This window comes from Dermacentor albipictus, chromosome 1, assembly GCF_038994185.2.
Source record: "Dermacentor albipictus isolate Rhodes 1998 colony chromosome 1, USDA_Dalb.pri_finalv2, whole genome shotgun sequence".
Classification (NCBI taxonomy): domain Eukaryota; kingdom Metazoa; phylum Arthropoda; class Arachnida; order Ixodida; family Ixodidae; genus Dermacentor; species Dermacentor albipictus.
Genome location: NC_091821.1, coordinates 71,152,029 through 71,172,925, shown reverse-complemented (window position 1 = coordinate 71,172,925; position 20,897 = coordinate 71,152,029). Strand labels below are relative to the sequence as shown.

The window sequence follows — 20,897 nt, the reverse complement described above, 5'->3', positions numbered from 1 at the left end:
CTCAGCTTGAGTAATAGCGCTCTAGCGCCACAAGGCAAGCCTCGACCGCGAACACGGGGCGGGAACATTCCATTTGCGACGCGCTGATCTGGATGCTGCTTGAGTAGCTGGCGACGAATCAGCAGACGAGCGTCATCAAGCTTGCACAGAATTTCTGGGCAGTCACAGTTGTTAAAAGCGCAAGTTGCAGCGAGCCAATCATCCTCTTCATTTCCGGCGATTCCTACGTGTGAAGGTATCCATTGAGCAGTGAGAGATACCCCACATGATGAAATTTTGCTCGCAGAGTCAGAAATGCTGCGCACAAGTGGACAATCAATCTCACGGTGTTGTAACCTGCTAAAGGCAGCAGGGGAGTCCATAAAGACGACAACCTTCGATGTAGTTAACTCCTCATACACGTATTTCACTGCAACATTAATCACTGCTAGCTCCGCAGTTGTTGACGAAGTTGGATGAGGTACTTGAAAGATACGTCGTACTTGAGTTGAAGGGCAGAAAAAATCTGCAGAGGCGCCTTGACCGTCGCTATCTGGGAATACTTGAAGATAATCTGGAAACTTTTCGAACATGTGAGACTGAGCCAATTGAAATATTGCCGAAACAGGCATATCAGACTTTTTGTGCATGACAGGGATAGTTAGGTAAATGGGGAATACGTGTTTCGTGATATCTTTTGGAGGCGGAGACGTATCTGAAACAGCATGTTCAGAAATGGTAGTTATATTAGTAAATAATGCCGCTATTTTTCCCATGCGAGATAACGGGCGGTGAATGAGACGATCAAGGAGCGATTGACCATTCGATGCGCGGTCCAGACGATCAATATGATATAGAGCTCTGCGGTCTGCTTGCAGCCTCAGGGGTAACTGATGCGCTTCAGTGAGTAATGCAATAGATTGCGCCTCACGAGGTAAACCAAGCATTAGTCGAAGGGCAACGCGATGATCTCGCTCCAGTTGGGCCATCAAACTACGCGGTATGTTGAGGACTGGTAATGCGTACATGATGCCTGAGAGTACAGATGACTGGTACACCTGGAGAGCCGTTGTTTGGTCGCAGCCAGTACCTCGAGCAGTCAAGGCCGCCCCATACTTAAGGAGGGAGTGTGATTTGCGTCGTACAGATTTAACGGCAGGACGCCAGGAGATGCGATCATCCACAATTAAGCCCAAGTAACGGTGTTGTCGCACCCAGTTTATAGGCGTTTCGTCAAGATACAGTATGCTCATTGTTCGACGAGCGCGTTGTTTAGGATGATATGCTATGGCAGCGGACTTAGCAGGTGATATGAGCAGGCCAACTTCACCCAAGTACTCCGAAGTAGCGTTTAGAGCTCTTTGCAAGTTTTCACGAAGCCGCGGACCAAGGTGCGAAGGGCCGCTTATCCAGATAGCAATGTCATCGGCGTAGACAGCTATGCTCACAGGGAAGTCAGTGTCCCGAGGCAAACGACTTGGAAGCGCGGCGAGTACGGTGTTAAACAAAAGCGGCGATAATACGCTGACCTCTGGGACACCACACTTCACATTTCGGTATTCACTAGTTACTCCTCCGACACGCACTTTCATCCGCCGCTCCGATAGAAAATTATGCACAAAGCGGAGCAGACGTCCCGAAATTCCCGCGGTTGCATGAGCGAAAATAATCGCCTTATGTGGAACTGAACCGAAAGCTTGCAGTAAGTCTAGGAAGAGCATATAGGCGGAATGCTTGTTCCCTTTAGCGAATTCGAGCGCTGAGACAAGGTCTGATATGCTGTCCAGAGCTGAACGGCGGTGACGAAAGCCACTCATGACATCACGGATAAAATTTAGCTCCTCCAGCCTGACATCAAAGCGAAACAAGAACATTCGCTCCATTAACTTGATGACATTTGAAGTTAGGGATATTGGGCGGTAGGACTTGAGGTGCCTTGCAGGACGCCCGGGCTTTAAAATTGGTATTACCACAGACGATTTCCATTCAGCATGGATTACACCGGTTCTCCATACTTCATTATACTCGTCCAATAAACGATCATTAAAACTCTTATCAACGTTCCGCAATGCTTGATACGACACACCATCTTCGCCTGGAGCAGTGCTGTATTTGGAGAGGCTCAGCGCGTGTCGCAGCTCCTAGCAGAGATAGCATCACGCTGCTCCCTTGCGGCTTGTCACATATAAAACGCGAAGCTTATTTCTTCTAAGCTTTAGGGTATTTAGTGCAACCCCTCTGCTGTGCTCCCAAAATAAACAAAAAATCTAATTTCATATATAAGGTCCCTAGAGCCATCTGAAACTATACGAGATAATCTCCAAGAGGCAGCTCCAATCGACCGCGAAAGTTAATTCACGTGGAACTAGTGTGGAAAGCAGCGCGGAGGAAATTATGGGAGTCAAATATTAAGGATGTGAATAACTCTCTACGAAATAACTCTCTAAAACCGACTACGAGTTCTTCGAACGAATTCTGGACCTTTAGACGCACTTAAGCTATAAAAATGGTTCACGGCGGATGAATAAGAGGTCACATATGTTTGGCAATCCTTCTGACTATATTGATCTTTATAAGCGGCTCAGAATTAAAGTGTTGCTTCTAGAACATTCCTACTTTTGGTTTACTTATCAAAGACTGGTGAAAATAAAGGCACCTTCCTGGTAGATAGGCTACGCGTTTTGCAAGCAATCTAGCCAGAAAAGATGATAAAGTAAATGTGAGCTGTTTAACATATATATGGGACAATGAAACAGACATCATTATATTATCGCGTGCAATACCATAAATAATATTTAAGACATTTTTTAGGCTATGGAATGTGCGAAAGATGGTAGTTATCTAATACGTTCCTCAACCGTTAGGTACCTTCCCATTTAGAGACCGATTGTTTGATTAATATATATATATATATATATATATATATATATATATATATATATATATATATATATATATATATATATATACGGGCAGGCAGCAGGATCCCCTTTTTATTGTTCCTTTCTTTTTGTCGCAAATGGCGTGATTTTCGCCACTCTTGAACAAATTAAAAGAAAATTTCTATATTGCTTTGTTTTCTACGTTGCGTATTCACTTTTAGTATGCATCCAAATAAATGCTGAAAACATTCTTAGGGGCTTTATGGAAACATCTTTCCCTATATATATATATATATATATATATATATATATATATATATATATATATGTATGTATGTATATATATATATATATATATATATATATATATATATATACATATATATATATATATATCTATATATATATATATATTATGACGTTAGTGAAGAACCATGGACTTTCAAATGTGTGCCGCCTACATATTCTTCCCATTAGTCAATATCAGGCTATATATATATATACATATATATATATATATAGTGGTAAATTCGACTTCATACGAAGCTAAGAGACAACGAAAGGAAGAGAGGCATATGTTAAATGATTTTATTTTTTTAATGGAAATCTATAAATGATAATGTAAATAGACATGAAAGCGGATGGAAAGACAACTTGGTGCAGGCCAGATCTGAACTATATATATATATATATAGTTCAGATCCGGCCTGCACCAAGTTGTCTTTCCGTCCGCTTTCATGTCTATGTACATTATCATTTATAGATTTCCATTAAAAATAAAGTAATTTATCATACGCGTCTCTTGGTTTCGTTGTCTCTTAGCTTCGTATGACGTCGAATTTACCACAAGAAGACCGTCTAGCGTCCCCCTGCGAGAATTTCTGCTCATCTTAATCACGGAACTGGAATCACGGAATCACGGAATAATCACGGAACTGGAAGGATCTGCCGCCGGCAGCTGTAACATAAAATCACGAATCAGACATGTAGCCACATAGTAAATGTGCCTTTACGATGAAGCTTTGCCTATCTCTTATATTACATATGCGAAGAGAAATATTTTTGCTCGGCACCCGCAGCACCGAATTTGAGGGTGTTTGTTGCATTGAAAAGAGAAAGACTCTGCGGACTGTACAAAACGGATTTCCAATTTAGTCCCTCAATTTCCTTAGTCCTTCCAGATGAAAAAAAAGTAAGCAATGAAGTATCAAATTTGCAACTTTGCAAGTCAGCAAGAGAAAGCTATGTCACAACTGCACCTAGTATGACATCTGAAGCGGACAAAACTGGTGTAATCCATAATGGTTAGAAACATCACTAATTAGTCAGGAAGACTTTCGGAAAACGTTCGTACACACTGTCAAAATATCAAGTAAGCTGAAAATTTATATGTCACGTTTGTCCGCTTCAGATGCTCCCCCACCATATGCAAATTACAGAACTTCCACATCTATTTGTATGTGGTGCAGACTTACAGATTTGTAAACTATGTCCTTTTTTTACCTTATGAATTTTTCAACATTTCTTTTAAAACAATTGCAGACCCCAAATAAATGTTATATTTTCTACAGGATGTAGAATGCTGCTTTCTCTCTCACATGCAACAACTGTCGTTCAAGTCGGTTCAGGGGATGTGTAATGAGAATGTTTCTGCGTTTCATGCAGATATATTTGAATATATGCGGAAATCGCAGTTTTCCCAGTGGTAAAGCTTCCTCGTAATTTGCATTGTCCCATGACTCGCCCGGCTATGTCATGGTAATATAATCCTCCTGGCTTTCCTTTCCGTTTTTAGCGCTGCTGAAGCATCCGCGCGCGCGCGCGCGCGCACGCACGCACGCACGCACGCTGTGCTTATCGCGGAGTTCACGAACCAAAACGTGTTTCGTTGACCGAGTAAAGTGAGTGAATATGCAACCAGATCAGACTTGACTATGGATTCAGATGACATACTTCAAAGTACGTATTACGACCAAGACCAAGTAAAAAAAAAAGGAAGAAAGAAAGGAAAGAAGACAGAGAGAGAGAGCAAGGGGCGGTCTCCTTTTTCAATTTCCTGGATCTACTTGTTATGCAAGCTCTAGAGAGCTTATGCGCAGGTTCCCTGTAGTGTGATTTCCACAGGATGAGTATTTGACCAATTAATGAAAACTCATAACAGACGCCAGCGATCAAGTCAGTTCTAGAGCGTCCAGCTAACATTACATGACCAATTAAGTGCAGCCGTATGGAGACACCACACAGAAACAAAATCGAGGAAAACCGAGCCTTGTCTATCGATCCAACCATCTAGCAAGCACAGAGTGGCAGGTAAAAGTAAAAAAAAAAAAAATGGGGGGGGGGGGGCAGGAGTTGTACGAGGCCGGCTAAGTAGGCAACGTGAGCTGAAGCTTAGTATGAATTTCCCTGGCCCAGCTTGCAAAACATCACATTTGTCGTTGCAAGCTGATCATAGCACCTAACGAATACTTTGGTAAGTTTCTTGGAGTTGTTTTTGTGTAAGGACGGCTTTTCGATGGCTAATATACGGTGTGGCGTTACATATTATATCTCTAAGGAGCCCCGTCACTTTCCGAGGTATTCGTCACTCGCTAGCTTAAATACTTACTTAAGCGGGATGAGTATCTCTTATTCTCAAAAAAAAGAAGAAGAAGGAAAGAAAGGAACCACAACATTATCCGTAAGAAAATGGAATGATCTTGGACTAAATTCACGTAGCTTTTCGTTGGTAAGTACTACTTTCCATTAATCGATCTTCTTCTCTATTAATATGTTCAGCACCAAGCTTGACTGGGATAGTCTCTTACGAATGGTTCTAGCGATAGAGCTTTTTTGTTGTATCAAGAGCGAGAAAGGAGTTACACAACGGGAGGTGGGTTATTAGCCAAATGGATTTTCGGTTTGCTCACTCTGCAAGCGGGTTATAAGGGACAAAGGAGACAGCAATAGAAACTAGAAACGCACGAAGAGCGTGAAGCGCGCGCACAAGTTAGGTATAACACGTAGCGCTTTCAAAGTCTATGACGCAGGCCCGTCAGGCTTGAGGAGCGTGCACGTTGAGCTTGCTGCTCGTAATTCCTTTAAGGGAAATAACCTAGAACCGACCGTTATGCTATAACAGACGATCGTGCCGGCTGTCAAGCAGGTTGCACAACGTAGCACTCACCTGTTCGCTGTATATACAGACTGGACAGAGAAAACGTGCGCGAAGGCCTATATTGACAGATACTCGCGTCGCAGATGGTGCTGCTTTTCAATGAGAAAGAAGCATTTCAATGGGAAAGGGATACAAATTTGTAAAGTGGACGCCCAACCACGGAGACGCAACATAGTCTGTTCACGTCGCAATTGCCCAGGCGGAAGGCGCAGCTGTTGGTCAGAAAAAAATAATTAAATCGAATTTAGGCAATAAATCGTAATAACGTTGCAGTGTCAGAGTGGTCAATATACTATCGCCGACAAATTAAACGCGAAGTAGCTGGGGCTAACCAAAACGCGTTATTTCGTTTACGCTTCCAATACTTCGCGTAAGGCGTGATTCCGGCTTGTACGCGTAGTTTGAAGCCCATAATCACTGAAGACAGAGCAGGCGTGGTACGAAATCGCACTCTGACGCTATTACTCGTAAGAGCAGTTCTACTTTATAATTTCCTGTTCGCGTTTTATTTTCCCATGATATAATACAGTTACGCGCTATTGGGCGAAGCTCAGCCGCAGCGTCAGTTCGCGAAGTCGGAATCTAAACAAATCGAACACCCTAATTATACAAATCGGGTGCTTTTGTTAGGGTGGTCATTCCCAAAAGGCCAGTCATATCTTAGCTTAGCTAACCACTTAGCTAACGACGTTTGAAGGGTGATATCTTCTGTGTAGTTTTGCACGGATTAGTAAACTGTTTGATCCGCACCGATGGCACCGGCTGTTGGAATCTCAGCGCTGCCACCAGCTATTGGAACCTCAGTGCTGACACCCGTTATTGCAATCGGACCGCTGGCGCCCGTTGTTGCAAATGGGTCGCAAGCCCCAAGGGTAGCGTTGGCCTGGCGGCCTGGGGCACACTGGAAGCATCCGAAGGTCCCAGCAAAGCATGAGGCGACTGCTAACAGAACAACTTGTTTATTCTAGCATCGCAAAGAGCGGGCGGTCAGGTCGACCGAAGTAGAGAGACGGGAGAGCACGTTACTCAACAGAAGAAATCGGAGCCTCTCTCCTGGCGTCCGGGGGCAGCTGCTCTTATACTCTTGGCGTCGCGGGCAAGAAGGAAGGTCACGAGATGACACCACGTGACAGCGAGCTACGGACGGACTGAGAGACATGTAGAGACAAGGAGGTGACGCATCAGCCGGGCCGGCGCCGGTCAGACCTCCTCGCTTCACACTGGGGGAGCTCCTCTCCCCGGCTGCCGCGCTTTGACAAGCGTGGGCACACACACACACACGCACACACAAAGACACGTGGCACTGAACATGCCGGGACGCGCTCGGCGGGGATGCGTCGCGGCCGCTCCGAACGGGCCAAAATGTCCGCCGCTTTGAACGAAGCCCCGCCGTACGTTGAATCCGCGCCGGCTACACCGCGCGTCATAGGCGAAACGTAACAAAACGTAACCGTGAAACAATCATTTCGCTAATATATATACAGAACTTTACAAACGAAGCTTATCCGCCCTAAACTGAAAGCGAGATTTCGGGGTTTTTTTCACGTTGAGTACTAATTTTAAACATTTAAGCCTGCATCGATGTGCCACATACAACTGGGAGCCAAAGCGCTGAAGACACGGGACTATGCTCTGAACGCGCAAGTGTATGATTACGAAAAACTTAGGCTAAGTAAGCTGAGTTACAGATATATTTCAACAGAATTCTTTGTTGCTCTACCCGCAGAAAGGCCACACGCTACTATCAGTCGTATAATTGTTACCAATCGTAACGCATTGCCATCGAACTACATGCCTGCAGCAAGACTATCCTCACCTTTATGGTGCCTGCACAAACCTGAAATACGCCTCATCATCCCAGGAATCACGAAGAAGGCTAACATGCCGTCGTTGGCCTTGAAGCAGGCCACATTAGCACTTTTACATGAGGTCCACAGTGGCCACGTACAAGTTTACATCGATGGCGCAGTCACATCTGCAAGTTCAGCTGCTGATGTGGCGATACCAACAAGATCCGTCAAAATACAGCTAAAAACGTCACATTTATCATCAATGACAGCTGCTGAACTGGTAGCCTTGCGTGCGTCTCTTCATTTCACTCAGGAGGAACCACCCCATGCATGGTCAGTCTTCTGTGATTCCAAGGCAGCCCTACAGAGTGTAGTTGAGTTGAGTTGAGTTGTTGTAGGCTACTGGTGGGATTAACCTTGCCGTTGCTGCCGGCAATCGTTCCACCGTAGCGACACTACAGAGTGTACTCTCAGCACTGGGCCATGGATCACATGGACTGCTCGTCGCAGAGATCAGAGAAGTACACCAACGCATAGTTGACGAAGGACACGATATCATATATCAGTGGTTGCCTAGTCACTATGGCATACACGGCAATGATAGAGCAGACGCAGCTGCCCGATCTGCCCATGACGGCGTCACCTGCGTTGCCATTCCTCTTTCGAGAGCCGACGCAGCGAAAAAACTTGCCGTACTTGCACACGACCTGACATTAGCTCAGTGGAATTCATCCGATTTCACAAGCGCACACCTTCATACCCCGGACCCTATTCCGCCTGAGCTTCCATGACGCGACTTCACCCTTCTAGTTCGTCTATGGCTTGGAGTAGCATTTTCAAATGCGTACTCCTTTCTTATCGGAATGCCCAACAGCCCACTTTGTGACTTCTGCGGGTGCAATGAAGCAATCGCGCACCTTGTTTTTCAGTGCTCTCGTTTCAACCTGCAAAGAGCGGTCCTCTCAGTCACCCTAGACAAACTGTACAAGCGCCCAATGACAGAAAACAAGATCCTTAGAAACTGGCCTATGCGAACATCAGCGCGATCGGCTATGAAGGCGCTGCTGCGGTATTTAAAAGACACTGGACTTTCTGACAGATTGTGACTTCACTGTCTGATGCAGGATTGTACAGTGACACTGCATAACACTAGGAACGCCTTTGCGAGCTGCGTGACAGTGCCCACAGAAACAGTTTGTGTGTACGTGCGTGTGTGGCCCAAACAATGAAACGTTCCTTTCCTTCGAGCGCTTCCTAAGCTTACGTGAGGCCTCCTTACAGCGAAGGACCGATGGAGGAAGCAAGCATACTCTGAAAGCTCCCTTCACCCGTCCTCACGTAAGGAGCGGTTGCCGCCATGCCTGGGTTCGAGATTATCTCTTAAATGCTTTAGGCGAACACCAGAACACCCCTATTCAATAAAAAAAGGTTGTATCGTCGCACAATCTCTAAGTTGATGAGCTAATATAGAGAAGCGTGGACGCTATTTTTTAGTTTTGCTTATTAAATCTAAAGAAGCAGCCCATTACAGTGCGAAACTTGATGTGCTCCAGCAACGCTGGCACGCCGGCGTCGTGCAACGCCTAGCAACGCTTCCATGCCGCACGCGTGACTGAAACGAACATGCCTGGCAAAACGTACCGTGCTCGCGCTTCTCCGAAGGTGGGCGACAGCACGCACGCGCAAGCAAACGTCACGTGGTTAAGCAGTGAGGTGAAGTGCTCGTTCAGGGCCAGGAGCGGCGTAAGGACGCATGAAGGTAGCTTGGCCCAAACAATAAAACGTTCCTTTTAGGGGTGTGCGAATATTGAAATTTTCGATTACGAATCGAATACGAATAAGGCGAAGAACTCTCTTCGAATATCGAATCGAATATCGAATACATGTGTAGTATTAAAAAATTGCAAGAGAGGTAACAATAGCTTTATTACCCTTTTAAAAATAACATTGCATTTTACAAGGTTGCTTCAAATTAAAGAGGTACTCAATTATAGATAATGGACTCAGGTAATGCCCTCAGTCAGGTAAAACGCTTGTTACAGATTGTCGTGAAGGAAAATTAACTGCTCAATATGGCCAGAAAGTAAACGCTCTCTATGCACTGTCACATTTCTACCGGTAGAAAAGACTCTTTCACTAGGAACTGAAGTGGCGGGGATCGCCAAGTACTTCCGGGCGAGTGCACTTAAAAGCGGGTACCTGAAGCGGCCAATGGACTGCCACCACTCTCAAGGATTCATGCACCTTTCCAGAAGAGGCTTTTGCGCGTAGTCTGTAAGTTCCCTCTCAGGGGCAGATGCCAAATGTGTCTTCTCTTTGTTCATCACTAGATCGTCAAAAGCATTCCATTCACTCGATGCCACCAGTGGACACGAAGTCGACGCTGGCACGGCGGTGTCCCCACGGTGTTCCACGACGGCTTCCTGGAGCTCCCTTGTCACAAGGTTTTTCAGCCAGATCATCTGACCAGATGCCTGATGAACTGTGGCCATAAAGCGCGGATCAAGAAACATGCCTAGGCTGGCCACTTCATCAAATTTCCACTCCGCACAAAGAGCCTTGATACATTTTGAATCAATGTTAGCAAACCCTGAGTTGCCTTTGCAACCTTCAAGGCAATGGGGCATTCCAAAAATAATTGGAATTATAAAGCTTGGTGAAAAAGAAACCGAAACTGATCATGTCTCGAATGCCTGAAGCAGATAGACTGAAACAGAGCATACAGATAATGGCAACTCAGGGTTGCAAAGGCAACCTTGAGTTGCCTTTGCAACCTTCAAGGCAATGGGGCATTCCAAAATAATTGGAATTATAAAGCTTGGTGAAAAAGAAACCGAAACTGATCATGTCTCAAATGCCTGAAGCAGATAGACTGAAACAGAGCATACAGATAATGAGCGGATCATGCGAAGTTCTCAGTTAATAAACATGTTCTTAGGAGAATGCGGAGCAAGCATACAATTGGTTAATTGCTCAATTATTCGCAGTCTATCCGAATATTCGCCGTTTCCACCGTTATTCGGCCGTCCTCGGATATTCGTGAATTTCCGAACATGCATTTCTCGAATCGAATACGCTTCGAATATGGAAAATATTCGATTCGTATTCGAAATTCCGAATATTCGCACACCCCTAGTTCCTTTCCTTCGAGCGCTTCCTAACCTTACGTGAGGCGTCCTTACAGCGAAGGACCGATGGAGGAAGCACGCGTACTCTGAAAGCTCCCTTCACCCGTCCTCACCCAAGGAGCGCTTGCCGCGTGCCTGGGTTCGAGATTATCTCTTCAAATCTTTCCGCGAACACAATTATTCTATTAAAAAATGTTGCATCGTCGCACAATCTTTAAATTGAATAGCTAATATAGAGAAGCGTGGACGCTTTCTTCTACTTTCGTTTACTAAAGTTAAAAAAAAGTTGCGCATTACAGTGCAAAACTTGATGTGCTCCAGCAACGCTGGCACGCCGGCGTCTTGCAACGCCTAGCAACGCCTAGCAATGCTTGCATGCCGCACGCGTGACTGAAATGAACATGCCTGGCAAGACGTACCGTGCTCGCGCTTCTCCGCAGGTGGGTGACAGTGCGCATGCGCAAGCGAATGCCACGTGGCTAAGCAGTGAGGTGAAGCGCTCGTTCAGGGCCAGGAGCGGCGTAAGGACGCATGAAGGTAGCTTTGGAGCTACCTTATGCTGAGGAAGCACCAAGGAAGCCTTCACCGAGGGTACCCTCTGTAAGGAAGCTTTCAGAGTGACATAAGGTAGCCTCACCCCAATGAAGGCTTCCTTAGCGAGGTAAGGAAGATTTCATTGTTTGGCTTCTTATGCTGAGGAAGTACCGAGGAAGCACCAAGGAAGCCTTCACCGAGGGCGCCTCAGTAAGGAACCTTTCAGAGTGACATAAGGTAGCCTCACTGCAATGAAGGCTTCCTTACTGAGGTATGGAAGATTTCATTGTCTGGCCCTGTGTGTGTAGTTTTATCTTCTTTCCTTTTTTAATCCTCCTCTCTCTCACCTATCGCATCCCCTTGCCCCTCCCCCAGTGCAGGGTAGCCAACCGGAGATAATCTCTGGTTAACCTCCGTCTTTCTTTTACCTTTCTCTGTCTCTCTTTGTTAGCTTAGTTGGTACTTGCTGTAGGACACACTTTACCGCGAATTAACACACACACACACGCACACACACACGCACGCGCACACACGCACACAAGAAACAGACGTGCGTCGTCCATGTTTCTTCCTTTTGTGTGCGTGAGCATGCAGTGGTGGCATGCTCACGGATGAAGGCAGCCTAGGTCCAATGTTCTGGAGCTTCTCATTTCAGTCAGAATAAAGAAAGTTAATCTCTTGGAAAGGTGCCACGGCTCAATGTTTGCAATCGACTTGAAGCCGAAAGAACTTCTCCGAACTCAAATTCAATGTCGTACTCAACAAACTTATTTTTAGAATACAATAAACCTGTCTATCCAAAATATGCTTGCAAGCAGACATGCAAACAAAACAAAGTGTCATTTTGCTCTTGTTAGTACAATTTCATCTCTGGTCATGCTCAAGTCAATGGGACACGAGTTCTTGTGCAGTGAGCGTCTGTATTTTAAAACCACCATTCACGCAAGCAAAAAAAAAAACGCTCTAGTGTGTAAACGCGGTTTTATCTGTGTCGAGGAGGGGCAAAAGAAACTGCGAAGCCTTGCAAACACGAGATCAAATATCTGCAGATAGAACTTATTGTTGGTGTTGTTTGTTTGTTGCTTCTGTGGTGTCGTGTTCGGTTATCGAATATTAGCTTTTTTTTATTTTGACAACGCGCCCGAGACAAATCTACCTGGAGTTTAATGTTTCTTAAAAGGTTGCCAGAATTTCAGGCTCGTACGAAATTATCGATGATTCCGATTGCGCTGACGTGTTCATTCTTGACATAAACATTGTTACAGCGCAAACACATGCAACCACAAAGTATGAAGGACGGGACACAAGCGCTTGTGTCCAGCGCTTGTGTCCCGTCCTTCATACTTTGTGGTTGCATGAGTTTGCGCTGTAACAATTTTTATGTCAAGTATGCACCAACTCGCCCAGAAAGAAGATTTAATGAAGTGTTCAATTCTGCCTTTGCTACTGTGTTCACTGACGAATATGATGCACCTCCCGTTTCGCCATCGCTTAGTATATACTCTTCAATGCCAGCGATCGTTTTCAATGTGGACGGTATTTGTGCGGTCATCGGCAAATTCAAGTGTTCATCATCTTCCACCATGAACGAGATTAATTCAAAAACATTTTCACAACACAATGCATATTGCCGCAGCATATCTGTCTTTGATATTTGCCCAGTCTCTTTCTTCAGGTTTCATTCCAGATGACTGGAAAATTGGAAAGTTCGTTCCAGTCCACAACAGGCAACGACAGGCAAGCCGTGTCTTCACATCTAGAGTGTGGGAGTCCTTCGGTCTACCGGGGCGCAGTCGCTGCTGTGCCTAAGGCTCCGGACTTATTCGCCATTGCGAGGAAAACCTCTCCCAAATGCCTACCCCTCGACCGCGCGCCGTTTTCCCCGGGCGCCGCGGCCGCGTCCCGTGACGTCATGCTACGCGGCCCTGCGATTGGGTCGTGGGGCGTGACGTAGGGAAGAAGCCCCGACTGGGGACGATCGCCGTGCGCGGGGGAGTCGTGCGGCGACAGGGACGAGCGCCGGTCACGAGAGGCAAGCTGCAAGGTACGTGAGCGACCAGCTATTTGCGTCCCCCAACGCCCCGGCCTGGGGACGTTCACGTGCTTTGTCAGCTTGCGTAAGTGTGGCTTGCTGAGTGGCTTTGCGTTCCGCCCTTGCGGTAGTCGCAGGTGCTCAGTGCGTCACATTTTGCGTGTCCGAACCGTCGCAGACCATTGTCGGTGACGGGAAGCGCTAGGTAGCGTTTGCGAACGCATTTCGGCCCGCGCGCGTAAACCATTGTTCGACGCGGCGTGTACCCCGCCTTCCTCGCCATCGGGAACCGCGGGCGCCGAGTGTACTCCGTGTGTTTGGGTGCAGTCTGGCACATGTTGGCCATTGGGGATCAATAAACGCCTTAACTGTCCTGGACGCCGTGTGTTCCTGGGAGAGCGCCCATGCGTACGGCCAGAGCCGTCCAGGTCTTTCGGCTCGGTGCTCGAACCTGCGGTGGGTCTATCGCCGTGCGCCGTCGTGCCGCGTCGTGAGGCCCCACGTTGGGCGCCAAAATGTGGGCTCACAGTACGTCTCCGCGCACGGCGTCGCCAAGTGGCCCCCGAGAAGTGGAGCCTCACGACGCGGCACGACGGCGCACGGCGATAGACCCACCGCAGGTTCGAGCACCGAGCCGAAAGACCTGGACGGCTCTGGCCGTACGCATGGGCGCTCTCCCAGGAACACACGGCGTCCAGGACAGTTAAGGCGTTTATTGGTCCCCAATGGCCAACATGTGCCAGACTGCACCCAAACACACGGAGTACACTCGGCGCCCGCGGTTCCCGATGGCGAGGAAGGCGGGGTACACGCCGCGTCGAACAATGGTTTACGCGCGCGGGCCGAAATGCGTTCGCAAACGCTACCTAGCGCTTCCCGTCACCGACAATGGTCTGCGACGGTTCGGACACGCAAAATGTGACGCACTGAGCACCTGCGACTACCGCAAGGGCGGAACGCAAAGCCACTAAGCAAGCCACACTTACGCGAGCTGACAGCACGTCCGACCGAAGTGATTGTCGCTCCCTCCGTGTGTCGTGCGGGCTTTCCCGCGGATGCATTCGCCCCATTCGTCACTGTCACTATTGCTGGTCGCGAATTTGCCGCGCTCCTCGACACAGGGGCCAGTGCGTCTTTGTTTGGCGACGACGTTTTGACCCTCTTGCAGCAGCGCTTTGTTCGCTTGCGCGAATGCCGAGCAACTTTTAACCTAGCCAGCGGCTCCGTTCCCGCAGGCGGGGCAGCGAGGCTGTCTGTTCGTTGGGATGGTCGAACGAGGCGCCATCGCTTCATTCATTTGCCTGGCTTGAGTGTTCCCGTGATTCTGGGTCGTGACTTTCTTCGTAAGACCCGTATAGTGGTAGACATTGCGAACGGAGGCTATAGGGTGGGACCGTTGTCCCCTTTGAGGCTTTTCGCTGACCCTCCGGCATGTGTCGCCGCCGAGCGAGTGGCGGGCCCGCACGGCGCGCTAGATAAGGGGGTTGAGCCCTTTCTGGCGCAGTATTCTGCGTGCACTACCGCTCAGATAGACGTGCCTGCGCGAGGTGGCTTGTTCCACCCTTTGATCGCCCGTGCGGTAGGGCTGGAGCTCAAACAAAAATCTGACATGTCCGAAGTTCTGTTCAGCTATGACGACCTGTTCACAGAAGACCCAGGTTGCACTGACCTTGTACGCCACAGGATCGAGACTGGGGATACGCGTCCTTTGAAGTGCAACCCCAGGCCGGTTAGCCTGTCCAAGAGACAGGCTATCGATGGTGTGCTTAACGAGATGCTGGCGACCGGTGTCATCAAGCGTTCCGATAGCCCCTGGGCATCTCCTGTCGTCCTGGTTCCAAAAAAGGATGGTAGTTTCCGCCTTTGCGTTGATTACCGTCGACTGAACGCACTTACCCGTAAAGATGCCTATCCGTTGCCAACCATCGAGTCAATTGTGGGCAGCCTAGGTTCAGCGAAGTATTTCACGACTCTCGACGCTGCTAAGGGCTACTTGCAAGTAGAGGTGGAACCCGAGGACAGAGCAAAGACCGCCTTCACGTGCCATCGTGGGCTGTTTCAATTTGAGCGAATGCCATTTGGTCTGTGCAACGCCCCAGCCACATTTCAGAGGCTAATGGATCGGGTTCTGGGCAATGCCAAATGGTCCCATGCCATGTGCTACCTCGACGACATCGTGATCTATTCCGAAACGTTTGAGGAGCACATACGTCACGTTGGGGACATACTTGGGAGGATCAGGTCAGCGGGCATGACGCTAAATCCGGCAAAGGCACAAGTGGCGCAAACTCGAGTCCACTTGCTGGGGTTCACCCTAGGAGGAGGCTCCATTGAGCCGAATTCGGAGAAGCTCCGGGCTCTCCTGGATTTTCCCGCCCCCAAAGATGTACGCGGCCTCCGCCGCTTCCTCGGAATGGCCAATTTCTACCGGTCATTTATTCCATCTTGTGCGAAACTCCAGGCACCGCTGACAAAGTTGTTGGGGAAGTCTGTGGAGTGGCGTTGGGAACCGGAGCAGGAGCAGGCATTCCGCGGCTTGTCCCGAGCCATCGCCGAGACAGCTCGCCTCAGATTGCCTGACCTGACCAAGAAATTCGTCGCGCAGACGGACGCGAGCGATTTGGGATTGGGGGCGGTCCTCCTTCAGGAATTCGATGGTGTCCTGCACCCTCTGGCTTTTGCTAGTCGGGCGCTGCTCCCTGCGGAGAAGAACTACTCCGTGACGGAAAAGGAGTGCTTAGCGATTGTGTTTGCACTGAGGAGATTTGACGTCTATTTAGACGGCACGAAATTCGTCGTGCAGACGGATCACAGCGCGCTCAGCTGGCTCATGAGGCTTCGAGAACCTGCGGGTCGGCTGGCACGTTGGGCACTTCTAATACAGCACTACGACATTTCGGTGCAGTACCGAAAGGGGAGCACGAACGTCGTCGCAGACGCGCTTTCGCGCGCGCCGCTTCCCCACCCGGCTGATGCCGGAGGCGAGCGGCGAAAGACGGAAGCCGCCGACACGCCCGCCTGTGCGAGCGGTGAAGTGGCCGAGGAAGAGAGGGAGACCGTCTTCGGGTCCCCACCTATAGAGGAGACTGCGGTAAAAGAGGTTTTCGGCGTTGTACAGCCGGGCGGTGACGAGAGTTCTCCATCAGTGGGGGGAATAGTTGTAAACGAGCCAAAGGGGAGCGTTGTGAATAGATCGACCGGCACTGGTGGTAACTTAACCGTTCATGACTGTGCCTTTAATGAACACGATGTCACCGCGCATGATGTTCTCGCACGGGTGCAGAAGGAGTTAGCCGCAGAAAGACAGCCGCGTACCACGACACCGGAGAACGAGGCCTTTGCAGTATCTCCAAAAGGAAGTAATGGAACCGGCTCTCACTCTGGAGGGACCGCGATTATTTTCAGCCGAGAAGAGCTCCTAAAGGCCCAGCAGGAGGATTCATTTTGCAAGGAAATTGCTGGTAGAGTAGCGGAAACGGAGCGCCGTAACGTTGCTGGTGTTGCAACGAGCGCAGAAGTACCCGGGCCAGCTTTTATTGCTGGTACTTCCGAAGATTCCTACCTGCTGGACCACGATGGGCTCGTGCTTAGATATATCGCTACCGAGGATGAATCAATTAACCCGTTTAAGGTGGTGATACCGAAAAGTCTGAGGCGCGCACTTTTGCACTACGCTCATGATGAACCGCTGGCTGGACACCTCAGTGGCTCTAAGGTCTTTGCAAGACTCAGCCACACTGTCACCTGGCCTGGTATGAAGCGCGACGTTTTCCGTTATTGCCGGACTTGTCACGTCTGTCAGACGGTGAAATCTCGCGGTGGCCGTCCGCCGGGTTTAATGAAGCCGATTGACAGTCAGCGGCCTTGGCAGTTTGCTGCCTGCGACTTAATTGGGCCTTTTCCAAAGAGTAAACAGGGCTTTCAGCACCTTTTGGTAGTGGTCGATCACTTTACAAAGTGGGTGGAGCTATTTCCGCTCCGCAAGGTGACGGCTCGGGCAGTGTTGGATAAGCTAATGGAAGTTTTCACACGCTTTGGATTTCCGGAGCGTTTGATTACTGACAATGCGTCTTACTTCACTTCTCGGGTGTTTCGTGAGACGTGTACATCCCTTCAGATCGAGCATCGCCTCACATCGCCCTACCACCCCCAGGCCAACCTCACGGAACGCTTTAATCGTACTGTGAAGTCGATGCTCACGGCCTTTGCCAGGAGCCAGAAGAATTGGGCAGACCACGTGAACGAACTCGCGTTCGCCATTCGGACGGCGCAAAACCGCTCAACAAGTTTCTCCCCCGCTTTCCTCATTTTTGGCCGTGAACTGGCGAATCCGCTAACCATTGTTACGCAGCGCCGAGCAGGGGTTGAGAATGCGCCAGGGGACCTTTCCTCGTACGCAGCGCAGCTTCGCTCCCGGCTTGCCCGCGCTTTCTCCAGAGCAAGGGACAGCTTGGGAGCCGCCCGAGCCCAGCAGAAAGCTCAGTATGACAAGAGTCATCGCGACGTCTCCTTTCAGGTCGGTGACTTGGTGCTTAAACGCAACCACGCTCTTAGTGACGCCAGCAAAGGGTTTTCCGCAGCGTTGGCTCCTAAATGGCTGGGGCCTTACCGAGTGGAGAAACGACTTTCACCACTTGTGTATGAGCTGACGGATCCTCAGACGGGGAGAACCAGGGGCCGCGTTCACATTGCCGACTTGAAAGCCTACCATTGCAGGCCAGTCGAGCCGGCGCCGGAGCCCAGCGATCTCGGGTGTTCCGGGGAACAGAGCACGTCCGGTGTTTCCGACCGCTTTCGGCCGTCGCATCGATACCCCCTCAGGCGACGACCACCATTGTGAATTCGCCCTCGCGTTGCCATACCTTTCTGGTAAAAGAAACGCGTTACTCTTGCTTTCTCCCTCTGCGAGCGAGTGTTTCTTTCCTCTCGGGATTTCCCGCACAGAGGCCAGCGCGCCACGGTTCCAGCCCGCCCTAACTAGATGTCAAAAAGTTTGCCCGTTTGTTCAGTGCTTGTATTTCTTCTTGCTTGAATAATAGGTTTAGCCTTCCTCGTGTGCATAGCCTTGTTTTCAAAGTGCCCCGCTTCTTACCCCGCATCGCCATTGTACGTAGCTGTAGAGGGGCGCTTGGTGCCCTCATTCTTTTGTTGTCTCGTCTTTGAGACTCGCCGCGTAAGTGTCCGGAAAGCGGGGGCGTGCGACCACGGGAGCGTCAGATGAGGGGAAGGTTTGAGACATTGGACGCCTCAGACATTGGTGTTGCCTGCGCCCGAATCCGTTGCAAGCCCTAAGGGCACGTGTCGCGGGTGCCTCGTGTGTGCGCGTGCAAAAGGGGACGAAAACCACGTCCAGCTGGCTTTCACCATCGCTGCTACCCCTCTCGCCTCAGACATTGGTGTTGCCTGCGCCCGAATCCGTTGCAAGCCCTAAGGGCACGTGTCGCGGGTGCCTCGTGTGTGCGCGTGCAAAAGGGGACGAAAACCACGTCCAGCTGGCTTCGCGACCCTCCATCCTGTGCCCCCCATCTCTGCTCGCTCCTTCTTGAAAACGACTGGCGTCAGCATTTACTACTCCTGCTGGCACTGCTGCTGCCGGTGCCCGGAACTGACTTCCCGCTGTCATTCTGTCTCGACAGTCGCCTTCGTCGGTAGCTTCGAGTTGCAGCGCACTCGCGCTCAAGATGGACAAGCCGTCTGCCCTTGTCGCCCCTAGGAGCCGCCGCCGCAGCCGACGCCGGCGCTGGGTGGCACAGCCAGGCGCTCCAGCCACAAGGAAACTCCCTGCTCCAACGACTGTCCCGCCTGCCACAGCTACGGAGACCAGTCCAAAAAACACGGAGTGTGGCCACCTGGACGTGCCAGGAGGGTGTATCGGCACCCCTCTGATACGTCCCCATTCGGTGAAGGCATGGCCCGCGCAGCGCAGAGTGGAGAGGTGCCAGCACCCAGTGCCCTATCCTCATTAGGGGCACACGCTGACTCTAACGGACGCAGCCGCGGACGGCGCCTACCTGCCTGGGGTTCTTTAACTTTTTTTAGTGTTTATTTGCGAGTGTGTGTCTCTGTGCGTGTGTGTGTGTGTTCGTGTAGCAGATATTACATTTATTCTGGGGGTATTCTGGGGCAGTGTGCTGTACAGTTTTTCCTTTGAGTTATATGGTTGTGCGCGATTTTCACTGGGTTTGCTGTACGTGTTAAATATCTATGCTATTAGTGTATCTGCCCTGATTACATTGTTCTCGTTTCTTTAATATGTGTTTAAGGGCTGGAACGGAGGCAGGAGGGTAGCCGTCCTTGCAATATCTAATGCTGGCTGATACAGGGGACTTTTCCTTTGTGTTACATGCCGCCGGCTTATTTCTCAGCTGGTAGGGACATTTAAGGGGAGAGGGATGTGGGAGTCCTTCGGTCTACCGGGGCGCAGTCGCTGCTGTGCCTAAGGCTCCGGACTTATTCGCCATTGCGAGGAAAACCTCTCCCAAATGCCTACCCCTCGACCGCGCGCCGTTTTCCCCGGGCGCCGCGGCCGCGTCCCGTGATGTCATGCTACGCGGCCCTGCGATTGGGTCGTGGGGCGTGACGTAGGGAAGAAGCCCCGACTGGGGACGATCGCCGTGCGCGGGGGAGTCGTGCGGCGACAGGGACGAGCGCCGGTCACGAGAGGCAAGCTGCAAGGTACGTGAGCGACCAGCTATTTGCGTCCCCCAACGCCCCGGCCTGGGGACGTTCACGTGCTTTGTCAGCTTGCGTAAGTGTGGCTTGCTGAGTGGCTTTGCGTTCCGCCCTTGCGGTAGTCGCAGGTGCTCAGTGCGTCACATTTTGCGTGTCCGAACCGTCGCAGACCATTGTCGGTGACGGGAAGCGCTAGGTAGCGTTTGCGAACGCATTTCGGCCCGCGCGCGTAAACCATTGTTCGACGCGGCGTGTACCCCGCCTTCCTCGCCATCGGGAACCGCGGGCGCCGAGTGTACTCCGTGTGTTTGGGTGCAGTCTGGCACATGTTGGCCATTGGGGATCAATAAACGCCTTAACTGTCCTGGACGCCGTGTGTTCCTGGGAGAGCGCCCATGCGTACGGCCAGAGCCGTCCAGGTCTTTCGGCTCGGTGCTCGAACCTGCGGTGGGTCTATCGCCGTGCGCCGTCGTGCCGCGTCGTGAGGCTCCACTTCTCGGGGGCCACTTGGCGACGCCGTGCGCGGAGACGTACTGTGAGCCCACAAGAGGCACTGGTTCTGAATGAAATCAAAGACATCAGAGTGAATACCCGTAAGAACGTCCTAGCGATTGACGTAGAACACGCGGCTGCGTTGGATTCTTTGCGCAATGTCACGGAACTTGACGGGATGAAAGTCCGCCCTCATATTCCGCTGGGCAAACAAATCAGTAGTGGCGTAAT

General features: G+C 50.1%; 1 protein-coding gene across 2 annotated transcripts in view; it reads left to right on the top strand.

The window, feature by feature from the left end:
* LOC135906740 (QRFP-like peptide receptor) overlaps positions 1 to 20,897 on the top strand; it is a 351,749-nt gene that overhangs the window by 8,514 nt on the left and 322,338 nt on the right. Inside the window, exon 1 of one of the 2 annotated variants that reach the window (XM_070522110.1) lies at positions 19,545 to 20,177. The exons of the other annotated variant lie outside the window; for it this stretch is intronic. The gene's annotated coding sequence lies outside the window, so the exon portion shown is untranslated. Of the gene's footprint in view, positions 1 to 19,544; positions 20,178 to 20,897 lie in introns of those variants that run through there. 2 annotated transcript variants of the gene reach the window in all.